Below are 19,328 nucleotides of genomic sequence, written 5' to 3'. Positions count from 1 at the left end.
TTAGGTAACCTCCTTTGATGATTATAAATGTGTTGGGATCATCGTACTCCATTGGTTGTGATCCCAAAGTGAGTTATACTAAATCCAACATCTTTTATGATAGGTTGTACTTGAAACTCACATCATCGCACGTCGGATCTTCTTTGTACCAAGGGTGATCATTGTATACAACTAAGTAAGTGGGAAGAGGACATTGACTTATTTTTGGAGTATTTTTGCATCATTTCATTGATGTAGACTAGCCATGTCATCATTCTAATTGTGTGTAGACTAGTCATCTGTGTATGCCAATTGCATGCATTGTTTAATGCATTATAAAACTCATTTATGATTTGTTATTTTGTGATTTCACTAACTAAATGCTTAATTCTTGTCATGGATTATGAGGTGGATGATTTAAATATTGACATGTGGTGCATTGATAGATTAAATGTTGTAGCCGGCTTGAAAACAAATGCATTGGCGGCCCATGGAATGGGACACGGTGGCACTATGCAATCGTACTATCTCATATAGAAGCATACGGTTAAGAATGACATTTCCTTGTGCTCTAACCCTTCCCAGCAGGAGTTTAGGTGTCGGTTATATCACTGGGGGGAAGCCCGAAATTGTGTACCAACGATGGCCGTTAGAAGTACGTCCAATTGATCATTAGGACTGTCGGCAACTTTGGTGATATAACAAGAAGGCCAATCGTACTTCTTTTAATTTAATGCAGGGCAAGGCCTGTTTTACTTTAATGTCACTAAGAAATAGTAATTTTCTTTAATGTCACTTAGGAATAGTATTTTACTTTTCTGGTACCCACGGTTGGCCTTCTTCGGTAACCCTATGGGCGTATTGCGGGATGGGGTTTGTGGCTCGTACCTAGGGCATATGCGCACTGTGGTTGTGAGTAGCACATGACCTATGATCTAGAATTGTTGTCTAGGTGGATTAGGATAATAAAATGAACTTGCATGCATATAGGTTCATTTGTATTATGAATGATTGCTTATTCTTTCTTTTCACTTACTGGGCTAGTGAGTTCATCCCACATGCACACCTTTTTTAGATGATCTTGTAGGTTACCCGACTAAGGAGCTAGAACCGAGACCCACTGTGGAGTTTTCAGTTGAAGACTGGTGGGTCCCAAAAGATCTTGAAGTTTCAGTTGACCTATGGAGTTGTATTGCAGGACAGCAACATTGAATACCAACCAGAGATTCCTTTTTATTATTTTGTGATGTTACCCTTTTAGTGCTTTGGATATTTAAATTGTGTTTCTTGTACATAAATATCACGCCTACGGGCCCATATGTAAACGTATTATGTAATACGACATGATCCCATGAATCCAACTCTAGTAGACATTGAGCCAACATGAGACTCCAGATCATCCAAGTGAGTAGTAATCTGAGAAAATCCTTTGTCCACATGCTCTAGCACTGCTTGTAGAGTCAAGGAATCTGGAACAAACACAAATTGAAATTAATTAGAAGAAGATAGTAAACAGTATAAGAAGAAATACAAGTAGACTACATAAAGGAAATAGTTTGATGTTAGGTAAAGAATAAAAGAAAATAGATAAAGTGCAAGAGTTACCTCTGGATGAAGTAATAGGTTGAGATGGATCACGAATAGTCTCAAAAGAAGCCTGAGTATGGAAGGAGGTGTGACCAGCCTGATGAGCCACCTCGGTGGTAGGAATGGTACAATAAGTACTACCCTCTGGATTAGGTATGGATGGGATACCCAAATTTACGAGATCCTCTTCTATGAATCCGAGATTAGCATCCATCCCACTAGTATGGAACTCACGAAAAGGGTTCTGATGCCCTACCTCCTCCTCTCTAAATTGTACATCTCCCTCATGATGTTCCTCCTCATCCTTGTGTATATTCTCTTCATGTTCATCCCCATCTTGAGGCGCATTCTCATCACGTCCATCCAAGTTTTCTTCAGCCATGGGTGCTTCCAAATTACTACCCACATGCTCATAGATACTCATTTTCTCCAAGATGGCACAATCAAAAGGAATGGCATGGGTATTCATCATCTTTTCCTCAACCTCTAAGTTAATACCCATGTGCCTGAAGACCTTGGTAACTACCTTACCATAGAAAAGATAGCCATCTGTTGGACGATGGGCATGAGCTATCATCTGCATCATTGTTATGTAGGGCAAGCTGATCCTCTCCCCAATGTACAAGCAGAAAGCAGTATATGCTTGCATCAGAGAGACTTCGTTGAAATGGCCATGAATTGGGAGAAGATTGTATTGTACAATCCTACACAATACTTTATGAGTGGGCCTCCAATTTGCAAATTTAGCCCAATTTTCCATACCATCTTTAGTGATATTAGCCCTTAAAAAAGCCAACTCCGTACTCTTGAAAAAGCCCTTGGAAGAAGTCCAAGGTGGGCAAAAGATCTTGGTACCTTTGGATGAAACACCGATTATTTTCCTAAACTAGGTTGAAGTGACAGCATTGTCGTGACCACATATTCGGCTTTTTACCCTAAACCCTCCAATATGGAGATGCTTGCCGGTAAGGTTGCAAAAGAAAGTGTGTACCAGCCGCAGATAAACTTCCTCCTCCACATTTAACATGGCTTCCCACCCTAAAGCCACAAACCTCTCTTGCACTCAAAAAGCTAGAAGGTCATATACTCTTATTGGCTGCTCTACAATGATGGCCTTAGAGCTAAATAGTCCCCAATTGTTTTGATCCACAACAGTTCTAAACCAATAGGGGTCGAAGTTCTCCACTTCTGCTATGTGAAATTGAGATGGAGAGAGAGTGATTCTGCTTCCAAATGCGGTAGAGAAGCCACAAGAAGAAACCTACAACATGAGAAATGTAAATTCAGGTAAGAAAAGAAAGTAATGGATTCTTGAAACCTTGGGAAAAATAGAAAACTTTAGCACAACACAAAAAATTTATAAAGAACTATAATGGCTCAATAAAACTTTTCTAAAGAAAAATGTAGGAAAGGAGGAGATCATTTGCCACACTTGAGAATAGGAAGCACATGCAACAAGTAAATTGATGAGCACATTTATGTTTGAAATCTAGGGTATAAAAGAATGCATTTTACATATTTAAAATGGAACCTTGGGTTTTACTCTCTTTTTGTAGGTTTTGTATTTTAAAGGCTTTAAGGACTATCGGGTATCGTATCTCCAATTTTACATTTAAAGAGGTCCCATTTATTTTCATGGGTACAAAGAGGATGAAATTCTAAGCAAGATAGATGTGTTGTATTAAAAGTACACATCCATTTGGTCACCCGTACAAGTGATTATTCTTTTCAGACCAGAAAAAAGAATAATGGATCAAAACTGAACTGAGATGTAGAACCAGCCCATTTGTAGTTGTCCTAGGTATACAAGGAATATTTCAAATGCTAACAAGGATAGATGGACCCACCCTTGAGTGATTGAAGTTTCTTTATTGGTAATAACAACTACCTAGCATAGTTGGTGAGTTATGGTGTGCAAATATCCCTTGCTCACCGGGAGGTCTCAAGTTCGAACTTCTTGGCTGATATTTTTTGGGGATTTTTTTTTTAGATTTTCTCTCTCCTACTTACCTACTTAAAGACAAGGGGCATAGAAGAAATTTCCAAATAAAATAGAATATTTTCCAAATAAAAGCAAGCATAGAAAATTCGGCTAAGAGGGTTGTGTGCAAGTTTGAAGAAGAGAGAGAGAGAAAATATAGGAAAGAAAAAAGAAAAAGACAAGGAAATAAGAATATTACCTATTTTTTCTCCATTCTCCTCTCTCCACCTCACCACAAAATCATCCAAGAGGATCCACCCTTGGACGTCCTCCTCTTTCCTCTATTCCTTATAAAAGGGAGTCCACCAAACCCTAAAGGGGTGTCCCTCTCTTCTTCTCTTCTTCTAGGTTTTCAGTTGTGCTCTCTTTTTCTCTTTAGATCTTTGTCTTAATTTTTTTATACAAGAACTTTTGTAATATTTTTTATTAATGCAAGCCTTTTATTTTATTATTCAATTTATTCAGTTGTAGTTTTAATTTATAGTTCTAGGCTTAGTTCTAGGTGACAAGAACAAGTTGTGGAGCATCTCTTTCAGGTTCAGTTTTTCTCTTCTAGATATGTTTTCTCTAGGCCTAACAATTTCAGATTTGATTTTGTTTAGATCTGGTTTATAGGGCTTATAGTATCTCAAATCAATCAAATTGTCTTAATTCAAGGATTGAAGTATGGAAGTTCAGGTAAGTAGGCTTCTACAGTAGTCTTCTCACCCCCTCTCATTCCCTCTTCTTTCTACCCATCATTCTTAAATTAGGTTTTTAATTCTCAATTTTACATTATTACTTTCCTTTCCCCTAAGGTCCTTAGCTAGTTGGCTTTGCCCCTTTCTAGCTATGGAACCATCATTTTACTTTGATTATTTATATTGCATCCCTTCCCCTAAAGCCAAGTAGAAAAGCCCTTGTAAGAGTACTCTCTGATCAAGTAGGGAAGCTCATATTATTTATGGTACATCCCTTAGGCTAAGTAGAGATACCTACTTGTGTGCCTCTCTCTAGCTTTTTTTCATTTTTTATTTTATTTGTTTACTTTTCAGCACTTTTACTTTTAGTTATTTGCTTTTTAATTGTGTGGTTTGAGTATTTAAATTCTTAGGTGAAGAATGTTTAGGTCGTTCAATTTTTAATGCAATTTTAATTCTAATTTCTCTCGTTGTGTTGGTTAGGATGTTTTTAGATGCATTTGTGTCAGGACGGTAGTAGAAGTCGATCACCATAATCAGTCATTACACTTTCGTAATACTAAAATATGCTAAAAATAAAGTGGTACTCTCCTTGTGCTCGACCCATTAGCTACATTGATCCGTATGCTTGTGGCTACTTTTAAAGTTCAAACAAGTTTTTAGTGCCATTGCTAGGGAGACATTTCCATGTTATTTTTTATTTTCTTTTAGTAAATTGGTGTGCTTTGTTTGCTTTGTTTTATTTTTTCTTTTCTTTTATTGAATTCCTGAGAAGAACAACCTGTAACAATAGTTGTATCGATGGAGGTCACCAAGCCTCATAGTATGATAAAGATAGGTTTTTCCTTGTAGCAGTACCTTAGGAATTTAATTAAGCAACCTCGGATCCCTGCCAGTAAGCTCGAAAAAAGCTAAAAAAAATTTAAAAATCCCAAAAAAAAAATTATTTTCCATTCTTTTATTCTAGTCTTATTCTAGTTGTGGATAGTGCTCTGTTGCATTAGTGCTAGGTGGGTACTTAATACTGAGAATCAGTTAGAAAGAAGAGATCCAACAAGTAGTGACCCTACACCTATACTCTCATCAATACCTTTCAATATGAGAGACCAACAGCAAAACCCTCTACCTAAATCTCTGAAAGAAAGGTTCTACCCTGTTAGGGCAGACCAACCTTTCTGCATATTTCTACCACAAGCCCAGAATAATAATTTTGAGCTCAAATCTCAGTACATCACTATGTTACCCCACTTCCATGGGTTGCCCTCTGAGGATGCATACCTGTTCCTTAGGGAATTTGAGGAGGTTTGAGTTTTGATTAAGGTCCAACAATTGCCTGATGATACTATAAAATTAAGGTTCATAACTTTGGCGCTCAAGGACCAAGCTAAGAAATGGCTCTATGGTCTACCTACCAATTCCATTACCACATGGCATGGGTTTACTGTAGCCTTCCTTAAAAAGTTTTTTCCTTTGCATAAAACCAATAAACTCATGAGTGACATTCTTCAATTCAAGCAGAAACCTAGTGAGTCATTCTCCAAATTTATGGAGAGATTTAAGGACCTCCTTCATGAATGTTCTCACTATGGAATTGATATATAGCAACTTTTTCAAATCATTTATGAGTGTATTGATTATTAGTTCAAGCAGTTGTTAGGGTCTATGCGCCCCAAAGGTTTTACATCTGTATACGACGCTTGGAACTTTTTTCTTAAATTGGCTGAGAAAACCAAAGAATGGGAGTCTACTCAAGAAATTAAGAGGAAAAATAAGGGTTACCTTGTAAAAGGTGTTCCCAAAGAGGCTCAACTTGAGAGTCTTATCAAGAGACTCGAAGCCATAGTAGTCAAAGAACCTACCCAACTAAACCAAATAAATCATTCTGTGCCTATGTGTAGTTGGTGTCAATCTCCCATGCATGCGATGGAGGAGTGCCCTAATATTTCTCGTATAAATGGTTTTAATATAGGCCCTGAAAATTTGAATGCCATGTCCTAAAACAACCCTTATAGTCACACCTATAATCCAGGATGGAGGAACCATCCTAACTTCTCTTGGAATCAAGCCAATAATCAAGTAGGTCATAATTTTCAACCCTTGAGTCAAGGGCAGTTTGTTCCCCAACAAGCGAATCAAAGGATCATGCCCCCCAATCAGTAGAACAATTTTAGGATTCCCACTCAATCTGTTATTCCACTACCTCCTGTAAATCAACCTACAAGATTCATGAGAGGAGGTGATGATTTGCCTAGGCTTTCTTTTTTAGGAAAAACCATGGAACTTCTCTTAAGTACTTTCATGACAAGCCAACATAACATGGAGAAGCAAATCTCCCAAATTGCTAATGTTTTGCATGAAAGGGAGAAAGGGAAGATTCCTAGTTAGCCTCAACTAAATCCCAAGAATGTGAATATGAATCATTAACAAGTTCCAAATTAGTTGAATTCAATTCAAAAAAGTCCACAACAAGAGCCCTCCAACCAATGTAATGTTGTTTATGCTCTTGGGAGTGGCCGAGAGTACCAACAGAGTGTTCCTAAATCTTTCCCATCTATTACTCCGGTTAACTCTCCTTCTGTTGAGGACACCAGTGTGCCTTTTATTCCAAGTTCGTCTAATGAACCTAAAGCAACTAAAGATGATTTTGTTGAGGAAACTAAATATGATTCTTCTGAAAAAGGACAAAATCCTTGCAGTGCTTATGTTCCTCCTGTCCCCTTTCCTAATCAGTTGGTAAATAAAAAGAAAATTCCTTCCATGGAAAAAATTTAGAAGTCTTCAAAAAGGTATAAGTAAAGATCCCTCTTTTGGATGCCATATCCCAGATCCCCGCCTATGCAAAGGTCTTAAAAGATTTGCGTACTCACAAATGTCACTAGTGTGCCCAAAAAGGCATTCTTAGCAGGCAACATTAGTTCCATAATTACTCAATCTACAGCTACTAAGTATAAGAATCCAGGGAGCCCTACCATAGCTTGTGTCATAGGCAACACCTACATTGAGATGCCTTACTTGACCTTGGCACAAGTGTGAATCTTTTACCTTACCATGTGTATAAGCAAGTAGGATTGGGAGAATTGAAAGCCACTGGAACTACTCTTCAGTTGGTAGATAGATATGTTAAGATTCCTAAAGGGATGGTTGAGGATGTCTTACTTAAAGTTGGGGAATTTTTATTCCATGTCGATTTCATTATTTTAGACACCCAACCAGTTGCCAACATTCAGGACTAGATACCAATTATTCTTGGTAGACCATTCCTTGCGACTAGCAAAGCCATAATTAATTATAAGAACGGTACCATGAAACTTTCTTGCGGTAACACTTTTGTGGATTTTATTGTCTTTAGGTTGGGTAAGAAACCAAATCCCCATTAGAAGGAAGTTCATATTCTCCAAAAAAATTTAGATTCCATTGAGACATATTTTGATATTTATTTTGATTCTGAATTTCAAGAGTGTATGGAACAATTGGGTGGTTTTAATGATGGAATTATGTCTGAAGTTTGGAGTCTCCAACCACCTATAGAGCTCTTAGGAGCCCCTTCCAATTCCATTCCCAAACCTTCTATAGTGGAGCCCCCTAAGCTAGATCTTAAGGAGTTGCCATCTAATTTGAGATATGCTTTCCTAGGGCCTGACCAGACTCTTCCTGTAATAATTTCTTCAAATTTGACTTCTAGCCAGGAAGAGGAGTTGCTTAAAGTGTTAAAAGATAATAAGGAAGCCCTAAGTTGGACCATGGCTGAAATCAAAGGAATTAGCCCTTCTATTGTTCAACATCATATTCACTTCATTGAGGGATCCAAACCTTTAACGGAACCCCAGAGGAGAGCTAACCTAGTGATGAAGGAAGCCATTCAAAAAGAAATTCTAAAGTATATGGATAATGGGATCATTTATTACATTTTTGACAGGGGCAACCATTTTTGCAATAGATCATTTGAGGCCCTCATGAAGAAATATGGGATCACCCATAAGTTGAAGCCCTTTATTGTATTGTCATCTTCTGCTCTAGAAGAGGTCATGGATCTTCATGAACCTCTTTACATAAATGACTAACTTTTACCCAGGTATAACCCCCTTGCATTGTCTTTCCTTTTAATTCTTTTCATGCATTGAGGACATTCTATGACTTAAGTGTGGGGGAGGGAAACTAGTGTTTCTTTTGTTCTTGCTTTTTTCCCTTTTTTTGTGTTTGTTTTTCGTTTTATTTTTGAGCTTGCTGAGGATGAAGTCCTACTTTGGTTTTTGGCTAATGACCATATCATTCGGTTGCTTGATGTATGAAAGTAATAATTTTGATTATGGTACCCATCTTGAACTTATAAAAACCCTGTTAAGAAAAAGAAACAAGCATGTGTCTCGAGATGGGACTTTCTTTTGAAAAATAAGAAACCCTTATTTTATGGTGTTGGACCAAAATTAAGTCTGTGGGTTTCTTGTACTCTTGATTTGGAGTTGAGACCTTTTTAGATTGGCATGAGTTAACAAATACACAATTTTAAATGAAGTGTGGAAAGTGATGCAAAATGAAAAAAAAGAGTTGATTTCCTCAGAACTAGATAGGGCATTGCGTCTCAGGAAGCATGGTATCTTGATCGAAATTCTTAGGGAGGAAACTTTTGGAAGAACTGTAGCATTATTGTCTATGTGGGCATATGCAAAAAGCAAAGGTATATGGTAACTTGGGTGTCTGGTGTTTGCTCCACCATTGCATTCAGGTCAATAGTAGTGGAGTAGGATAGAGTTTATTATGAAAAAAATAATAATAAAAAGAAAAAGAAAACCACACAGTAAGAAAGTATGTGTAAATGTCATCAATGCCTTGGTAACATGTTTACTCAAAAACACTCCAATGCCTTAGTCCTTGGTTCCCTGTTACTTCACAAGTGGTCTTGCCTTAAGATAAGGATGTTTTGGAAGAGACAAGGTGAGTTCCAAATTAAGAAATATGCTTGTGCCAGAAATTGATATGGGGTAATTAAAATTCAAGTGTGGGGGTCCCTAGATCAAGTGTAAGAGGAATTATCTTTGCTCCGGATTGGCATGGCCCTACCTTTAGCCAAGGTTGGGATGTGTTTTTTTTTTGAATTTTGGGTGTATATTCACTGCAAACACCTACGAGACATAACTCGTCCACTGGGGGTGACCTAGGGGTTTAAAGGCTTGTTGCACATGCTAAGTGCAATCATGATTCCTACGAAAGTTAGTCAGGTTTTTATTTTTTTATTGTTTTTCTTTTTGTTTTGCTCAAGAACTAGTAAAGTCTAAGTGTGGGGGAATTCTGATGAGCACATTTATGTGTGAAATCTAGGGTATAAAAGTATACATTTACATATTTAGAATAGAGTTACCTTGGGTTTTACTTTCTTTTTGTTGGTTTTTTATTTTAAATGCCTTAAGGACTATCGGGCACTGTATCTCCAATTTTACACATAAAGAAGGTCCATTTCATACATCAGTATACGTTGAAAACATCGGGAGGGACACACATAGGTCACCCTTAAAGGGTACAGACACTGTCCCTAAGTGATAGTACTGTCATCGAAAACAGCCACCGGGAATATCAGTCCTATTTCTGGTGGAGGTGATAGAGAGCACATAAGGCTCCGTGTCCACCAGAAATATGCCACTGAAAATAGACCCAGTGGATCCAGTGGGCTATTTCTAATGGTGGTTCAGGGCAGTCCAACGATTTTAGGGTTTTTCGGCTCAGGCTCGATCATCGGGATTTGTTCCATGGAGTTTATAGGGGATGTTCCTAGCATCATTCTAAGTCAAGAAAATTCCAATTCCACCAAGCCGTTTGGGAGATACATCGATCGAAAGATCGAAACCCTAGTTAGCCTTTTGGTATTACATGTTGCCAGAGCTCACTGGGCTTGTTTGAGCCCGACAACAACACCGGGAGGGTAGAACACGCATCCTAGCTCTATCTAGGTCAAAATAAAGAGACAGAGAGAGGTATGGGAGGTTGTACTTACCTCCGACAGTGATTCCGGCAACAAGGCGGCAATTAGCACCAAGGTAGACCTCCAATCCTCTCCTTCTTCCTCTTCTTCTTCCTTCCTCTCCTCTTTCTCTCCTCTCCTATGTTGGGCACAAGGGAAATGAGGAAATGAATCCTTATTTCCCAACTTATAACTTAAGTGGGCCTTAGGGTCTGTTTGGTTTGGACTTCTTTTGAACGAATCAGGTTAAAATGAAATTTGTGGCACGAGGACCCACACATTTAGGTCCATATAGGGCTCACATCATGAGGAAGAAGTGGAGGATTATTTGGGATCATCTGGACTCATTTACGATGCGGGTGATGGGAACCATGGCCATCGAAACCTTGATAGTAGTCGATCAACCGATCGAAAATAGGCACCGAATCCAGGTCCAGGATGCTTTCGATGGCTTATTTTTGGTGGTCAAGATAGTAAGCTATCTTGACAACTTTCTGTTCCAAGGTTGGTCTTGCATGGTTGGTTTCCCTCGGACATGCTCAATGCTTTTCGGAAATTTTGATGCGTGCCGAAAATCAAGTGTGGGGAGTTAGGTCATTTACCTTCTGGGATCGAAAGGTATGAATCCCCTCTAGTAAGATAGGCAAGTGATGCACGAACATGTGAGGTCATCCCTACCCCTTTGGCAATGCGCAGTCATGAGCCAAAACCTGATCATACTTTAGATCTCTGATCCGAGGCCTATCGTAAAAATTTCAAATTAAACCAAATTAGGGCACAGCTGTAACACCCCCCCACCTTACAAGAATTTTGTCCTCAAAATTGAATATACCTAGAAAATCAAACAATCCAGGGTATTACTTCATCATTTCATCTTCTCGCTCCCAGGATGCTTCCTGTTTGGGGTGGTTCATCCATTTCACTTTGACGAAGGAAACAGTGTGGTTGTGAAGAACATGGTTCTTCCGATCAATGATCTTCTCTAGATACTCCATGTAGGAAATATGCTGACTAAGGAGGTCAGTGGATGGGATCGCATAGTCAACTACCTTGCCACCCCAAAGGTTATCTATTGGGCAGTCTAGCTGAACGTCCTCCCCACCTGTGGGCACTACGATGAGGTATCCGTATTGCATGACTATGTGACTTACTACATATACATGGGGGTGCAGATACGTCTTCTGATGAGCACATTTATGTGTGAAATCTAGGGTAGTAAAACATGCATTTTACATATTTAGAATGGTTTTACTTTCTTTTTGCAGGTTTTATATTTTCAAGGCCTTAAGGACTATCGGGAGCTATATTTTCAATTTTACACGTAGAGAGGTCCTATTTCTTTCCATGGTTGCGAAGAGGACGAAATTCTGAGCAAGATGGACGTGTTCAATTAAAAGTACACATTCGTTTGGTCACCCGTACAAATGATTATTCTTTTTCGGGTCAGAAAAAGAATAATGGATAAGAACTGAACCGAGATGCAGAACCAGCCCGTTTGCAATTGTCCCAGAGGTACAATGAATACTCCAAATGCCAACAAGGATCGATGGACCACATCCTTAAGTGATTAAAGATTTGTTTTTGGTAACAACAACTACCTAGCTTAGTTGGTGAGCTATGGTGTACAAAATTCCCTCTCTCACCAAGAGGTCTCAAGTTCGAATCTCATGGTTGTTTTTTTTAGAGAATTTGTTGAAGATTTCCTGCTTTTCACTCACTTAAAGCACTAAGGGCATGGAGGGGATTTCCACATCAAATTAGAAGCAAGCAAAATCGTGGAAGCAAGAAGAGAAGAAAAAGAAAAAAAAAAAGGAAAGCAAAATCGTGGAAGCAAGAAGAGAAGAAAAAAAAAGGAAAGAGAAAAAAAGGGGAGAACCAAAAATTGTCCAAATCTTCTCTCTCCTCCACATCATCACCAAAGATTGTCCAAATCACACAAAGGAAGAAAAAAAAATCGTCCCTAGGAGAGAGAAAAAAAGAAGAAAAATAAATTAGAAAAAAAGGAAAGAAAATAAGCAAAAAATTATAGGAAATTTCTCAAAATTTATTTCTCTCTTCTCTCTCCTCCATCTTAGCACTTTTGGACTCAAAAGATCTCACAATCAATTGTGGGTTTCTCTCTTTTAGGAAAGAGAAAATTGTTACCCTACCTCTCCATTCCCTATAAATACAACTCATGTAAGAGGAGGAGACAATTCATTCTTCTTCTAGTTTTTTTTAGTTGCTCTCTCTCTCCCTCTCTCACTCTTTGGTTCTAGTTCTTCTCTATTTTTGCTTTAATCACTTTTGTAATAGTTTTTTTTATGTCAATTAATGCAAGCACTCTTTTATTTTTATTCAGTTCTTTTTATGTTTATGATTTATGCAATTGAGTTGTAATTTTTTAAGTTATAGTTCTAGGCTTAGATCTAGGTGACAAGATCACGAGCCGTGGAGCAATTTTTTTTTCAAGTTCAAGCATTGATTCAAGTAAGTAGGCTCCTTCAGTAGTCTTCTCTCCCCCCTCTCATTCCTTCTTCTGACTACCCTTTCTTTCTTAATTTAGGATTTTTATTTTCAGTCGTTACATTATTGCTATCCCTCTCCCCCAAGGTTCATGGCTAGTGTATGTGTTGGCTTTGCCCCTCCTAGCCATAGAACCATCAATTTATTGCTTTTATTTTAATTGTCTCCCTTTCCCTAAAGCCAAGTAGAGTAACCCTTGTAAGAGTGACTCTCTGGTCAAGTAGGGAAGCTCATATTATGATGCATCCCTCGGGCTAAGTAGAGAAACCTACTTGTGAGTCTCTCTCTAGCTTTATCCCCTTTCTTTTACTTTATTTTTATTTCAGCATTTTTTTCCTTTATTTATTTTTTTATTTTTTTATTTTTTATTTTAATTGCGTGGGTTGTTTATTTTCAGTTATTTATTTATTTAATTTTAATTGCGTGGCTTGCGTCTTTAAATTCTTAGATGACGAATGGTTAGGACGTTATTTTTAGGACGGTAATTAGAATTAGATCACAACCATTAATCAGTTCACTTTCGCATTATTAAAAGAAATAAAAAAAAAGTGGCTGCTCTCCCTGTGTTTGACCCGTAGCTACACTGATCCGTACGCTTGTGGTTACATTTTAAATCTCAAACAGCTGCCCACTGCCTAAGGGGGAGAGATGACCTCATATGTTCATGCATCGCTTGTCAGTCCAATTGGAGGAGATTCAAACTTTCCAACCCCAGCTGGTAAGTGACTTGACACCCTACACCTAAATCTCAGCAGCACCAAAATTATTGAAAGACCATGAACACGGCCTAGGGCAACTACCCAGGCAAGACTAGCTGGTGGACAGCAAGCATTCAAAATAGGTTGTGTGCTGCCAGAAATAGCCTAGGCCTGTTTCTGTTGGCTGTTTCAGCTGACCAATCAGGCTACTGGTTGGGTTTCGATGCCCATGGGTCCCGCCACCCACATCGTGGACATCCCTAGGTGATTCCAAATCCTCCCCCACACCTTCCTTATGATATGAGCACCCTACAGATCGATATAGTCAGGTCCACATGCCCCAGAAGTTGGATTGACGCATTTGGACCCGACTAAGACCAAACCAAATAGGCCCTAAAGCCTAACTTACCATATAAATGGAAATGAGGAATTTATTTCATCATTTCTCACTTATACAAATCGTGGGAGAGGAAAGGAGGAGAGAAAGGAAGAAGAGAAGAGGAAGAAGGAGAGGAAGGACTCACCTTGGCTCCCAGCTGTCCGCTCTATTGTCGGAGGTAAGTGTAACCTCTTCTACCACTCTCTCTCTTCATTTTAAGCTAGGGGAAGCTAGGTATAAGATAAATCTTAGGTCACAAACCCTCTTGAGCTCGGGGATTGCGTATTTCACCTCACGATGCCATTGCCAAGCTCAAATAGAGTCCGGTGAGCTCTGGCAACAAGATTGAGCAAATGACCACCTAGGGTTTTGATCCTTTGATCTACGTATCTCCCAAATGGCTCGGTGGAATCAGGATTTTATTAGCTCATAATGATGCTAGGAATATCCCCCATGAACTCCATGGAATAAATCCCAGTGATCGGGCCAGAGCCGGAAAGCCCTAATTCACACGGGCACTTCTGTACTGCCAATGGAAACAAGCCACAAGAAAAATTGGGTCTATTTTTGGTGGGCTACTTTCGGTGACTACCCGAGCCTTAGGAGCTCTCTGTGATGTCCACCAAAAACAGCACTGATATTTCTAGTGGGCAATGCCTATTTTTGGTGACAGCACTATCACTATGGGACTTTGTTTGTACCCTTTGGGGGTGACCCATATGGGCCCCTCCCGATGTTTCTGACACGTATTGATGTTTAGTTACCTTTGTCCCTAGGACAGTGATGTGCACATACCCCGAGGCCATAATTGAATTGAAGGACCGATGGCCATACTCGAACCCTAATCCGCAAAAGCCTAATCAAGGTGAGGGATGGTTGCTTTTATTTTTGGAATGTTTATTTATTTAGAATTGCACACATGTTTAGATTTTTACATGTTTAATTATATTTCTCACATGATGACGATGTTCCATCATTTGATACATATTTATGAATATGATATGGAATGTTTATGGATATATATGGGAGGATCCGGTGTGGCCGAGGTGGTACCGATATCGTGATCGCCGTGTGGTTGTTGTATATATAAAACAGAATTTGGTGTGGCCGAAGTGGTACCAGTACATTGATTACTGTAAGTTTTTTGCATTCATGCATTGATTATGTGCATTAGAGTTAGTTGTAGTCATAGATTACACTCTGTGGCCAATGTGTTACCGGTATCGTGTACTCTGGGATTGCATCTGAAAATGGATACGCTTCATGGCCGATGAGGATACTGGTGTTGAGTAGTCCATACTCGACTGTTATTATGCATGCTAGATTGTATCTGTGATGTCAGTGCATATGCAACACCATGAGGTGTTGGGCCTTTTTTTGTTATTTTGGTACAAATTTTTGGATGGTATACTTTTAAACTAGAAATGTATAAGTCTCGGATATTTGTAAATAGATAAACTTGGTTATGGATAATTAATTTATCATTAGATGTTCCACATTTATTTATGATTCCGCTATATTACTCTGATTCGACTGTTATTAGTTAGTTTGTGTTTTGAGATTGTGAATCGTTAGGGTAATGCTATCAGAGATCCTGGTAGGATCATAAGATGGGTAAGCTTTTTACTCACACCACCAGTATTCCTACATGGTATGTTGGGTCTACTAGAAGTGGGGTGTGACAGTGACCCCCCTGTGCGACCCACCTATAGGGAAATGTGGGCCCCAGCAAGCCCAAATTGGGTGAGCTCGCGTGTTTTGGGCTCTCTATCATAGTTAAGTCATGTGTGTCCGATATTACTAGCTACTTCACCCAGTATCGCAGTTTAATGCTACTATGGCCATAGAATGACAAAACCAAATGCACCTTAGTAGATATTTATAACCCAAGGTATAAATAGCATTTACTCCTCTCCCATTTATTATTTCAGCAAGGGTTGGTGGAGCTGAGTAAAGAAAAGCGAGAAAATAGTGAAGAGAAGGAAAGAAGAGTAAGGGAAAGTGCTTCCCCCTTGTTGTCGATGTCGTACCTTGCCATTTCATCGTCGGAAAAGTGATCGGTGCTTTGAGATCTGCAATTTAAGGTAGGTAAGTACCATAACCCCTTGAATATGATGAAACCCTCTTGTGTGGTAAATCAAACAGTTAATAGGGACTCAATGTAATTTCTTTGAAGGTTTTAAAAGAGGGGAAACCAAGATCTGAAAGAATTTTGGTGACATTTTGAGTTGGGGAAAGGATCCTAAGTTATTGGGATTTCTTGTGCTAAAGGTATGGTTTGTTCCCAAAATCTTAATTTGAACCTAGATCTATGTTATGTTCAGGTGGATGAAGTCTAAAATGTGTGGGAAATGTGATGGGAACAACCCTCTTGGGTTCCCAAAGGGAGGGATGAAGAAGAGAAGTAGAACAGCAGAACCCGCTGGACACTGGTGGGTAGCGCCGGCGGGTAACCAAACCCACCAGAACCCCCCAGTCTTGCATGGGCTTCGGAGCCTACTGGTGGGTTAGACCAACGGGTACCTAGACCCGCCAGTATAACCCATCGGTCTTGGTTGGGCTCTGGGATCCTACCAGAGGGTAGGACCGGCAGGTACCCAGACCCGCTAGTAGCACCCACCAGTCTTGGGTTAGCCCCAGGTTCCTACCGGCGAGTAGGACCGGTGATTACCCAGACCCATCGATAGCACCCGCCGGTGTGTCTGAGTGTTGTTTGCCTGGGCAGCTTGCACAGGTGGTCCTCCTACCCACCTGTATGACCCACCTATTGTCCAATGAGCTCCATTCAAGCCTGAATTCATCGACAACCTCCTTTAATTTATTAAACACATCGTGACCACGTCTATCATTGTTTTATGGTCTCGAAACGGACGTATTCTAAGGTTCCTTTTTATGTTAGGTTTCGAGACTTTCATCTTCGCATGGTGGATCTTACTCGTATCGTGTGTGCATATTCTTGTACGTGAATTGGTAAGTGGGGAGCGGGCATTGATTTTATTTTTGGAGTGTTTATGGCATCGTCTTCATTTCATACATTATCTTGCCATTTATTAATGCCATTTCCATGCATATGCTTGTCTACTAGTGAATGCATTTAAGAATAGTTATGTTGTATCTTTAAATTTCCCAATACTTGTTACTTGTTTTGAATTATGAGCATGGATTATTCGATTGTTGGATGATGATGATTAGTGGGACATATGATAAATTGCTAGATTAGATGTCGTAGTCGACTTGGAAACGAATGCATTGGTGCACTATGGAATGGGACACGGAAGCACTAAGTAGTCATACTATCTCATAGGGAAGCATGTGGTTTAGGATTGACATTCCCTCATGCTACAACCCTTCCCAACAAGGGTTTAGGTATTGGGTTAACACTGGGGGAAAGGGTCGATCACGGACTGTCGTGGTGGTTAGAAGTACGCCTGGCTGATCATTCAGACATCTGGAAACCTTTGTGATATATTCAGAGGGTCTAGTGTACTACATTTATTTTTCTATTGTAGTTCAGCCACGATTTATTTTTCTACTGTGGTTCAGCCACGGTTTACTTTTCCTAGTACTCACGACCGACCCACTCCGACAACCCTATGGGTGTATCGTAGGATGGAGAATGCATCTCATACCCAGCGCATACATGCACTTTGGTTGTAAGTAGCACGTAACTTATGACTTAGCAATGTTGCTTAGGTGGATAAACCTAAAATGAATCTCATGTATGTAGGATCATTTGAAATGTGATTGTTTGTATGCGTCTTTCTTTCCATTTACTAAGCTAGTGAGCTCACCCCTTGTGTACACACCTTTTTAAATGATTTTACAGGTTTCCTGGTAAAAGAACAAAAGCTGGGGTCCAGTGACGAATCTCCAGTGTGAGATTTGGTGGGTTCCAGAGGGATTTGGGTGCTGTGCCAGGTGCCCGTGTGAGGGCTGCATTGCGAGGCAACAATAGCTATTTCCAAACACAACTCTTCTTTTTCATTCTTTTAGTGTATTCCCCTTTTTGTGCTCTAGATATTTAAATTGTTACTTCTTGTGTAATTATCATGCCTACAGGCCCACATATAAATATACTATATATAACAATTTGGGTACCAAGAGTAAGTGGGGAATTTATAGGTATATATATGATGAGTCTTCCGTTGAATTAAATAATTATATTTCCATGATTGTTTGTGGCATGCTGTGTTGTGGGTTACTGCATCAGATGATCTTGGTGGTTTTAGGTTACTCGGGGGTAACCCTGTCACCGGTCTAGTTCTATGTGAACTAGAGGTGCAAGTTTGGCCCTGACAGCCCAGACCCGCCCTAATCCCGAACAAGTACTGACCTAAAAATTTTGACCCTAAGGGCCGACCAAGCCCTAAAATTTTTGACCCTGAGTTAGGGTCAGGGCGGGTAAGGGTTGATGTCTTTGGCCCGCCCAGCCCGCCCTGAATCCGACCTTGATTTTTTTACCCTGACTTTTGGCCCTGGTTTTGGCCCTACCCAGCCCTGATTTTGCCCCTGATGTTGACCTTGGTTATGACCCTATTTGTGACCGTGATTTTAACCTAATTTTATATATTATTTCACATTGAGTCATTGACACGTCAAAACTCCAATATATCTTCTCACAATCTCACCGATCTCTCTTACCTTTTTTACCAATAAAAAAGATCTCTTTTCTTTTTTCTACCAAAAAAATTCTATTCTAGTAATTATTATTAATAAAATGAAAAATAATTAATATATTTTTTTAAATTACCATCTTAAATCAATATGTAATTGTTGATATGAATATTTATTATCGACTTTTATTATCAATATATATATAAATATTTAGTACAGTGAAAATTGATGGAAAATCATTTTCTACCAATCTTGTTCCTTCAACCTGAAGTTTTTTTTTTCACTCTCATCAAGTGGAGGTTTAGTTATCTTGCAGTTTGATGATCTCTTTGTTTATCATGACAAATAATTGAAATTTTTTGCATTAATTACTTTCTTAGGATGATCTCCTCGTTGTTTATCATAATAGTTAGAGTTATTTGTATTATTTAAATATTTGCTTTAGGAGGTTCTCTTCATAACAAGTAATTTATAACTTTGTGTTTTTTATCTCCCCTTTATTATGAATATTTTTTATTTTTAAGTTATTTCATATTTTGTAGGGTTAGGGTCAGAGTATACTCGGCCCTAGATGGCAAACTAGGGTCAGGGTCAATCAGGGCCATCCTGGCCCTTGATGGCAAACCAGGGTTAGGGTCAATCAGGGTTAGTGTCATCCTGACCCGACCTTGAAAAATCAGGGCCAATTAGGGTGGGTAAGGGTTGGGCTAAACCCTGAAGGGTAGGGCCTGGGTTGAAGTTTTGCGGCCCTAAGGCAGGGTTAGGGCGGGTTTGGGCCCAGTTAAGGGGACTAAGGGTTAGGCTAGGGTTTTAAGAAGCCCAACCCAACCTGGCCCTATTGCACCCCTAATGTGAACGAGGTGTGACAACAGTGGTATCAGAGCTAGATGCTCTAATCACTCACAGCTTGCAAGTCCGAACCCTGTAGAAATCTATAATAGGATTTGGGGTT

The 19,328-nt window shown here is 39.3% G+C and overlaps 1 non-coding gene across 1 annotated transcript; it reads right to left on the bottom strand.

Moving 5' to 3' along the window:
• Positions 1 to 5,712: 5,712 nt before the first annotated feature.
• Positions 5,713 to 5,819, bottom strand: LOC122069877. Its single transcript, XR_006137575.1, has one exon. It is a non-coding gene; the product is annotated as a small nucleolar RNA R71 (small nucleolar RNA).
• Positions 5,820 to 19,328: the final 13,509 nt, after the last annotated feature.

Source organism: Macadamia integrifolia, unplaced genomic scaffold (assembly GCF_013358625.1).
Source record: "Macadamia integrifolia cultivar HAES 741 unplaced genomic scaffold, SCU_Mint_v3 scaffold746, whole genome shotgun sequence".
Classification (NCBI taxonomy): domain Eukaryota; kingdom Viridiplantae; phylum Streptophyta; class Magnoliopsida; order Proteales; family Proteaceae; genus Macadamia; species Macadamia integrifolia.
Note: the sequence above shows the minus strand (reverse complement) of the source record. Positions and strands in the feature narration are given on the sequence as shown.